Raw genomic sequence first — 11,007 nt, 5'->3', positions numbered from 1 at the left:
AGAAAAGAAATTGATGATGGGGAAGATGAGAATCAAATTGATGATGAGGATAATGAGTTTGGTGATAACAACGATAATGGGTTTGAGACTTCATGTGAGGATAGCGAGAATGCAGTGGATGATGACAATGAGGAGGAAAACGAGGAGGATGAGGAGGACGACGAAAACGAGGAGGACGAAAATGACCAAGAAAGTGAGCAGGAGACGAAAACGACCAGGAAAACGAGGAGGAGGACGAGGAAGATGAGGTATTAGTGGAGGAGACCAAAACCAAGTCACCACCCCCTAAAACCAAAGGAAAATGAGTTGTGGTGAAAACAAAATGCAAAGGAGGGAGGTGCATACTAAAGAAAAAGCAGCTACGATTAAAGAAAAAGGCAAAGCACCACTACAAAAAAGACCTCTTTGCCGGAACCAAAACCAGAGCCTATTAGTAAGAGGCTAAAGAAGAAAACTTCAATTCTATTATGGGTATTTTGTTTTTGTGGTATACGTTGATAAAATTGTGAACAACAGAAGTGAGATTATATCTTTTGTGGTAGGTGTTAATTGTTAGCTTATGTAATTTGTTTGATGCTACAGATTATTATATAATGATGTCAAATATGATCGTGTATTGTTCTCTCTCAGTGGGTTCAATGAGTTAATTCTAAAGGAAGTGACCATAAGATGGAAAGGGCACTGATAGATTGGATCACCTAAGATGAAAAGGAAATAATGCAATTGATAAAACAATTAGTTGGAAATTGGAACCGAATAATGCAATTGACAAACAGTTCGTTGTAATTGCAAATGAAGAATGTAATTGACAAACAGTCAGTTGGAAATTGCAAACGAAGAATGCAATTTACAAACAGTCAGTAGCAAATTGAAAAATAATAATGCAATTGACAAACAGTCAGTTGGAAATTGCAAACATGCAGTTATCATGCGTGCCTATTTTCTTCACTTTTCACTTGGTTTTCCACATGGTTTCACTTCCCATTCCAAATAGTTTTGTAACCCCAAAGTGAATAAGTTGTTTTTTTGGTAAAAAAACTCAATAAAGTATATTGTAAATGCGATTTTTGTCCTGTGTAAATATGTTGTAAACATGTATTTAAAAATATTAAAATTAAAAAAATAAATTTGTAAAGGTAAGGTGGGACATTAGAGAAGTAAATCATGTCCTTATCCTTGTAAACAAAAGGGTTTACAATAGTAAGGACTCGTATTACTCTGTTGAACATTTGTGTTCCATTATATTGTAAAATCAATTAATTGTGTAATATCGTAATTTACAAAGATAAGGACATATAATACAATATTAAGATCAAGTGGGACATTAGGAAAGTGAATTGGGTCCTTATACGTGTAAACACAAATGTTTACAATATTAAGGACTCGTATTATTATATGTTAGACATTTGTGTTCCATAAGATTGTAAATTTCATCCTTAATCTTATAATATCGTAAATTACAAAGATAAGGACATCTAATACAATACTAAGGTAACTTGGGACAATATGGAAGTAAATTGGGTCCTTATACTTATAAACGCAAATGTTTACAATATTAAGTTCATGTATTACTCTATGTTGGACATTTGTGTTCCATAAGATTGTAAAATTCATCCTTAATCTTATAATATCGTAATTTACAATGATAAGGACATCTAGTACAATATTAAGGTCAAGTTGGACATTATGAAAGTAAATTGGGTCCTTATACGTGCAAACACAAATGTTTACAATATTAATTACTCATATTATTCTATGTTGGACATTTGTATTCCATAAGATTGTAAATTTCATCCTTAATCTTGTAGTATCGTAAATTACAAAGAAAATGACATCTAGTACAATATAAAGGTAATTTGGGACATTAAGAAAGTAAATTGGGTCCTTATACTTGTAAACACAAATGTTTACAATATTAAGGTCTCGTATTACTCTATGTTGGACATTTGTGTTCCATAGGATTGTAAAATCCATCCTTAATCTTGTAATATCATAATTCATAAAGATGAGGACATCTAGTACAAAGAAAAATGACTCCCAATACAATGTTATGGTAAGAATGAACCTTGGAGGAGTAAATTGGGTCATGATACTTGTAAACAAGGTGTTGGTTACAACATTAAGACTTGGTATTATACGAAGATGGACATACCTGTTCCATTATATTGTAAAAGTCATCCTTAATCTCGTAATACCGTAATTTACAACAAGAAGGAACCCTTGTATAAGAATAAGGTAAGCATGGTGCTTGGTGAAATAAAATTGGTCATTGCCCTTGTAAACACAGGGGGTTTACAACATATAGGACTTACGTTATATTCTCATGGGCATAGTGTTGTAAAAAATATAGTTTTCCTCTTTCTGTAAAGCTAAATACAAAAAAATTTATATTATAAATAACATATAAACAAAATGGAAAGCTTTAAAGGTACAATGAAATTGAAGAAAAACAAATTGATAGGTAAGTAAAAGCAAAATAAATAATAAGTAAGAAGGTGAGTTTGGTACAGGTACTTGCGGTCTACAAGACTCCAAGATACGACTCCTTGTACACAAACTCAAGATCCACTATGAGCACGTTCATAGACGGATATAGGTATCCAAGTCACATAACCATGACCCAAAATAATAATATAAGTAGAGAAAGTATATAAAAAGTAGAATAAGAGAGAATCAGATTGTGGTGGTGATTGTGATATGTGATATTCTGATGGTGTATTGTGGTTGTTCAAATATGAAGGAAGAGTGGCCTTTTATAGGCATCCAAGAACATGTAACCTTCACCACGTGAAACCATAAAATTAAGGCATTCAATATAGAAATAATACCTGAAATTTAAATATGTATAACCCCCACAATAAATAAAATAAAACAGCCAAAATAATTAAATAAATAAAATGGTTAAATTTTTAAAACCTTTTTTAAAATTTCAACACATAGGGTTTCCATAAATTTATAAAAGGGATCCTTACACCTGTAATAGCGTAATTTACAAAGGAATGACCCCCAATACAATGTTAAGGTAAGAATGAACCTTGGAGGAATAAATTGAGTCATTATCCTTGTAAACATGGTGGTGGTTACAACATTAAGGATTCGTATTATACTAAAATGGACATACTCGTTCCATTACATTATAAAACCCATCCTTAATCTCGTAATACCATAATTTACAACAACAAGGAACCCTTATATAAGAATAGGGTATGCCTAGACCTTAGTGGAATTTAGTGGAATAAAATTGGTCCTTACCCTTGTAAACACGGAGGGTTTACAACACATAGGACTCCCATTATATTCTTATGGACATAGGGTTTACAAAGGAAATGACCCCTAATACAATGTTAAGGTAAGAATGAACCGTAGAGGAGTAAATTGAGTAAAATGGACATACTCGTTCCATTACATTGTTAAAGCCATCCTTACTCTCGTAATACCATAATTTACAACAACAAAGAACCCTTGTATAAGAATAGGGTAAGCGTGGACCTTGGTCTAGTTAAATTGGTCTTTACCCTTGTAAACACGGAGGTTTTACAATATATATAGCACCTCTGTTATATTCTTATGGACATAGGGGTTATAAAAGGGATCCTTACACTTATAATAGCGTAATTTACAAAGGAAATGACCCCCAATACAATATTAAGGTAAAAATGAACCTTAGAGGAGTAAATTCGGTCATTCTCCTTGGAGGAGTAAATTGGGTCCTTGTCCTTGTAAGAACAAATATTTACAACAGTAAGGACCAACATTACACTATTATGGATGTAGGCATTCCAAAAATTTGTAAACGATGTCCTTACGTTTGTAAATTACTATACCTGGGTTTTACATAATGAGATTTGGTCATTTTTATGTTAATATTTAAATATAAAGTAAAATAATATTTTCCCTAGGTTTTGTGTGATTAGAATGGTGAGGCGCACTAAAATCCATTGTTTTTACTTGTCATATACGTTGGTCTTGTACGTGCTATCAAATATCAACATATCCCCAAAGCAACAATAATCGTGTAGAGATTGAGAGTCTCTCCAAAACAAATTTGCCAATCTATTCTTCTCATCTACACTAAACATGCAAAAAAATTCCGGGTTTCATGTAACTTATTGCTGCTTGTGCATCACCATCTAATACCACTTGTCAACGCTTGAAATCCATCATGTTATATAAATCTTTACTGGTGAACCCCACTTTCATGTATCCACCTGCTTGGTCAACCATACAGTCGTATGTTCGACTGGTTTTAATAAAGGCTTTTCTCATAGAAATTGATTGTGCTATGTCGGATTCTGTAACACACCAGTGGGATCGAAGAAAAGGCACCTCGCGTGAGTTAGAAAGTTTGTGGCTATGCTCCTTTACAAATTCATTCACAATATAAGCATCCCGTTTAGGATAATACTTCACAGCGTGACAATTCTCTCTAGTCTCTTTCCTTGGTGTACAAACCATATCCTCTCTATTCATCCATTTCTTTTATCTACTCCCTTCTTTTGAGCACACCCATTGTCTTCCCATCACAACCCCACCCTCGCTATGTCTCAAGCGACTTCTTCTTATGCTAAAACCAATTGCAAGAGCATATTTCTAGTAAAATCTTTCTGCTTCTTCAAATTTTCCAAACTCCCTCCCCTCTAATCTCAGAAATTTCTTCTGTTCTATCATCCAAAAACTATAAAGATGGGACATTTTCAGTTTCTTCAAGTGACTCAACCTCCGCAAAATAACCTTCACTGTTAGATATGGAGTTTTGGCCCTGAATTCCATTCTTTTTTCTTACTTCTGCATCCATTTCCTGAAAATAGGCAACATGTCTTTCATGGTATAATTAATATGAAAAATAAATGGATACACATCAATTGCATTTAGTAGAAGTATAAACATACAATTAAATTATGAAGGATTAGTCATTAATGAGAGATTCTACGTTTCATAATTGCGCACATATAATGGCAATTGCGCGACAAGAATGCAAAGAGACTGCTCAGTTTGTCAATTGCAAGACTATAATGCAATTAGAAGTAACTGTTTGTCAATTGCATTGACAAATCACATATGTTCTCAAAATTGAAGAGGCTACCAATAACATGGCAATATGGATACACTAATTGAAAAATCGGACTAACCAATTCATAATTGGATTCAAAATGACATATTGAAGTACCTCTTGCATCAGTCCCGATCTCTTGGACCACAGGAGTCCAAGAGATTGTGGTCACCCACCGTTGGATATTAATCCAATGGTTCAAAAAAATTTCTTAAAAGGAGTGCAAGAGTGAGTGAACCGTTGAATTTACATCCAACGGTGAGTGACCACAAATCTCTTGGACCCCTGTAGTCCAGGAGATCAGGACTGCCTCTTGCATTTCCATTACCAAAATGCAAGGCTACAAATATCATGGCATTTGCATTACAATAATTGTAATAACAGACTAAGCAATTGGTAATTGCATTTTGAAAATAAAAAGGCTTCCCAATTGCATGCCAAGTATGTACATAAATTGCAAAAACCCCCTTACAATTTAGTAATTGCATGAGTTGAAGATGAACTCAATCTAAGATATCATTATATCATTACAATTAAGAAATTCTACCTAACGTTTTTCGAATGAGTCACAAACTTTTCAATATCAACAATATGCCCAACATGAAAGAAGAGAAAGATGTTGACATTAATCATATTGTGTTTTTTGTCTGTGAAAAAACTCAAATTACAATGGTTTTCTTTTCAGCAAAACAAAAACCCATTAACCCCAAAAACATAATGGAATGTTTTGTACTCATAGTGACTTTGACGGCAGAGCAGTCGTTGGCTTCACTGAGTTTTTTTTTGTTGTAAAAATGGGGGCTAAGCCCAGGAAGCAACTAAGCAGAAATTAATGCAGACCTCAAGATGCCAATACGATCAACCTCAAGAATAGAAAATATCCCCTCAATACGCATCTCCTCTGAGTTGCAGGGGAAGAAAGGGAGAGATGATAGAGAGAGTTGCCTCAGCAGTTCCAGATCTTCTTCGCCCTTCTTTGTATCATTCTATTTTTCTTTTGTTGTTCTATTTTTTCTTTTTTGGTTTAATTTTTCTTTTGTTCTCATTTACCTACAACAACCATTTTAACCCATTACCACCATTCAACGGTGTGGATTTAACCCACATCCCCACTTACTCATCCCATGGTTCATAATGGGGGTGCATGGATACACCACGCCCACTATAGAATTTTCGTAGATAGAAAAGTCGGTTTAGTTGGTACAGAGAGAATCTTTAAAATTAAAAAAAAATTTAATCAAATTGGAGATGGTTTTAGTTCAGTCATGATGCTTTAGCAAGGCCCACTAGGACCTTCAAGATGTGGCCACGAGCATTGAGGTGGTTAGGTGCAAAATCAAAGCGAGACTTACACCATGATTTGGTACAATTTAGAGTCATGATGCAGCATTTAAAAAATAATCAGGTATAAAGCATTTACTCTTCAACTGAGCTTTTATTAGCAAAAATAAGTATGATACCCAAAGCTAACCACTTTGTATTGTAGGTTAATTGGAACCCATGAGGGATCGATGAATCTGGGATGCCGGACGAAGTCAAAAATATCATGCCTACAAGGTGTAAACGAATTCTACTAGAGGGACAAGCTGGTTCTGCTTGGTATTTGGGAGAGCAAGTGGCTACGCAAAGCTTAGGCAGCAAAGAACCTCGAGTACCCAAAACTCCACTGGGGACAATGCTTTCGGATTATACACTCACTGAAGAGTCAGTGGTCGAGGAAGCACTTAATAGGTACCCAAATTCGGAATGGCTTGCAAAGTCATCCGACTATGCCAAATACAGAGATGAGTACGTAAGGTACCGACACTATGAGGACTTTCGTGAAGCGGTAGGTTCTACACTGAACATGTGTTATGTACTTACACCTCCTGCATTAAATTTTTTTTTTTTTTTTAAATCTTAAACCTAATATGTTACCTTGATTCCATAGAAAGGACGATAGAGAAATTCAGAAGGTGCGATTATAAGGGTTGGAAACATCGTTCCTCATGCATGGTCAGTGTGAACACCAAGCTAGGGCACCGATAATCAAAGTAAACTAGTGCGGATACCCCGTGGACAAGATAGTACTGATCTACCATTACTTGATGGTGTAACGCATGTAAATAGTTTCCATTGCATCATTTATTCCAAAATCATAGCTTCCAGTGGTAATTGTTGTAATTGCATGTGCCTCAATATAGGTAACTGCTAAAACTGCAATCGACACCTTAAGGAAGAAATCTATTTTATGAATCCCGGTTGTTAAAGATTCACGGTGAAATGAATGATATCAAGATAAACCTCGAAGGATGAAATGAGGCTCCCCATATTTTGTTATATTATATGATCTGGGCCGGAAACCCATGGATCCCAATATATGAGAAATCCCGAACTTGAAGTTTTGGGTATATAGTAGTTAATGCTCTTCACAACTATATTACAATATTATGACATTTCCTCAATTTATATTTCATGCAAATTTGAAAAAGGCAATTAAATTATGAGGTTGTATTTAACGCGGGCCAAAAGTTCCAGACTCACATGCATTGAAATATATATAATTTGAGAGATTTAAAGTGGTTATTTGAACCTATAAGGCACAAGGTTCTAAATCATCATTTTGAAAAGACGTGCAAACCACAAGTGCAAGTTTAAGAATTTGCCCAATCATTATAACAGGAAAAGAGCATACAACAAATAGATTCTTTTCACTTGCAAGGAATGAGCAGGCTCTGTAAAATCTATAAAATTCCATTATGATTTGGAAGTCTCTAAGAAAGAGAACGACGCCTCTTGAGCTTAGCCATGAGATTCTCTTGGTCTTCCAGAATCTATTCATTGGAAATCTGCAGCATGTCAAGCTTTGTGTGCGTATCTATGGAGTATGAACTCACTAGTTTCAACAAAGCCTTATTTTCCCTTTAAGGTTGAAAGCCTTATTTTCCTTTTTAAGGTTTTCAACCTCTTGATAAGAATCATGAAGCATTCTCCTAAGAGATGAATTTTCAGTGTTTAGCTCCTGAATCTCATTTGCTTCCATGTTAGAAACAAAAGCAGCACTCTGAATGCTAAAAGCCATTGAATCATCAATAGCCTCTTTATCATACCTTCCTGTTAATAATATTTCATCCACATGAGTAAGGAAATTTCTAGCTACTATGATAGCAGTTGTATCATTCATCATCACAAAATCATTAATTGTGCAAAGGATGGCCGCCACACTTAGGAGTCACAAGTTGTTTTGGGAGCAACATTCAAATCGAAACGTTTTGGGCGAGAAGAAGAGAAAGCCATTTTAAAAGTTTCGAGGAAAGTTTTAGAAAAGCTGAACTTTCAGAAAACTGAAGGAATTTGAGTTGAAACACAATTACTCCAATCAGGGCTTACGAAGGCCATATCTATAAGTGGAAATGTGGCACATTTCTATGATCCCAATATATTCCCGGATCCCAATATTTCCTTTTTCTTTTCTAGATTTCAAAACTTCACATAGCTTTCATTAATGTATGTCGGCACTTTAACAGTTTCAAGGACTATTTTTGTCAAACTAATCTTACTTTTACGGATTTCATGGAGTCACTTTTTCAAAAGTATCTCGAGAACCTCAAAAGTTTCTATAGTTAATTTGAAATTTATCATCTCACACTATTCCCTTTCTCGTGTATAAAAAACAAACTTCATTGCAGATCACATCTTATCCAAATGATATAATATCAACTTGTTTTCCTTATTAGTGAGCCCTTGATGTAGTTGAGAGGCGAGACTATCTCTGATCATTTCTTTAGGAAGCGAGACTATCCCTAATCACGCCTCCTGTGATCTCAAGGGACTATAGGGCAGTCAAGAACGAGCACATCACTCTAATCTCCTGAAGTTCTCTTAAGCTAGGATAAATGAGAGTACCTTGCAATCAATATCACAATTCTTTGTATCTTTCCTTTCTTTTTATAACTCTATGTTCCTAGGGGATTTTGTTTCTTTGGAACCTTCATCTGAAGAACAAATCCATGTTTGAACCTAACACTTAGGGTTATTTTTTTGACATAAACGAAAGAATTGTTATTTTTACTCTTGCAGGATATAACTAGATCATCAAGCGTTTCATTATATTTGTTCAGTCGATACGAGCTTGAATAATATTTAAGCAAAGTTTCTCGCAACTAAGGATGTAAGAAATACTTGTGTTATTTCATTATTGTACTTTTATTAGTATTTTGATATTTTGTACGACATCTTCAGTGGTAACCAAATGGGGAGATAAGAACGTTCCAGAGGAATGACTTGTATCATGACCATTCTAGAAGAATGGCTTGTATCATCCTAATATGTTTTCATGAATAATTAATGCAAATTTTACAAACCGCAAGTTGAATACATTGATAATATACTGTATAGATTAAAGCCTTAGAATAGCAAAATATGAGTGTAGCAGTGATTGATAATAGCTGAGAAGTGCATCATTTATGTCTCTAAAATATACCCTTAGAGCTTATTCATTTATTTTAGTCTACTATATTTTTAATTTGTCGAATAAAGTTTAATATTATTTTGCATTGACTTTGGCCAATTTTATGTAGGCAAATAATATTGGAATTATGTGGGCAGCTTACTGGAGTGCAAAAGAGATGAAGTAAGAAAACTAAGCTAATTGATTGGAGACTCATCACGTGCTAAGTAAGAGACCATGACTTATCAAAAGAGGAAGCTGATGTGCATGCATATGACTGTGGAGAAGTTAAATTCAAGGAGGAAAATAAATCCTAAGTGGTTAGGGTTTCACGGATATAAAAGGGAGTTACTTGCTCTGTCTCAGATATTCTGCTTTTTGGCCCAAAACGCTTTGTTTTTCTAGAGTTGTTTTTCTTTGTTATGGAGAACTAACTCCCTAGCTAAGGCTAGGGGGAAGCCTTCGAGATACTATGTGGTTTCGTTAGTTTGATTCTAATGGAGCTTTAATGTTAAATTCTTATTTATGGATTTGTTCAATTTAATTTTAGTTTTTCTCTTTGATCAATTGATGGGTGCTTGATAATCTTATTCATAGTTCAGTCAAGCTTTTCCTATAGTTTAGTAAAAACATCCATGCTTTTAAGATTTGAGAAAAATTAGTAGATTGCTTTGATTTCATTGAAATTATTTCTTGATAGGTTGTTGCTGTAGGTATAGGTTGTACTTGAAATTCTCTCTAAACGAAATTAAATTGGGTTTTAATTGTGAACAATCATAGTGAGAATCAAACTAATGGGATTACATATGTATTTTGAAGGTGGAACCCCGACATCTTAGTGTTTTATTATTATTGAACTTTCTTCTAATCTTTTAATCATATTCTTCTTGTTGCAGTTATCTTATATATTTTGTGCACTTTAACACCGCTTTCTGTGGATACGATACTCGACTTACGAAATTTACTATTGCGCGACACCTGCACTTGTGACACCTACTGCGTAGTAAATGATATGGATTGAGGTCCCAGAAGGACAATCCATTAATATGTCAATATTAATAGGGTTCATGCCTAATGCGTAGCAAATTATATGGTTTAAAGTCCCAGAAGGACAATTCATTGACATGTGTGTATTAATCTGTGGCATGCCGGTAGCATGACAGATATATGGGTTCTAAATGTTCCAACTTCCTGAGTGGAGATTATCCATGCCCCATTATAAAATAATGTGCCATTGAAGGTTATGATCCACATTCTCACATAATTTAGCTTATAAGAGATGTCTGTCTAGAAAGAGACAATGAAAGTCCCTGAAGTGGCTTGGGTATCCAAAAGTAAAGAAATACTTATAAGTGATGCATGTGCATGCACATGAGAATGATGAAATCAAGAATTGATGAATGATAATTTTTGGTTTTAGAGTAGCTACTCAAATCATCAATTGGCTATGTTGATTGGAACCACGTTCTATTATTAAATGTCGACAATATCATCGGCCAAAATGGAAAGAGGCAATTCCATTTGAGAA

The sequence above is a fragment of the Prunus persica genome, chromosome G4 (assembly GCF_000346465.2).
Source record: "Prunus persica cultivar Lovell chromosome G4, Prunus_persica_NCBIv2, whole genome shotgun sequence".
In the NCBI taxonomy this organism is placed as follows: Eukaryota; Viridiplantae; Streptophyta; class Magnoliopsida; order Rosales; family Rosaceae; genus Prunus; species Prunus persica.
Note: the sequence above shows the minus strand (reverse complement) of the source record.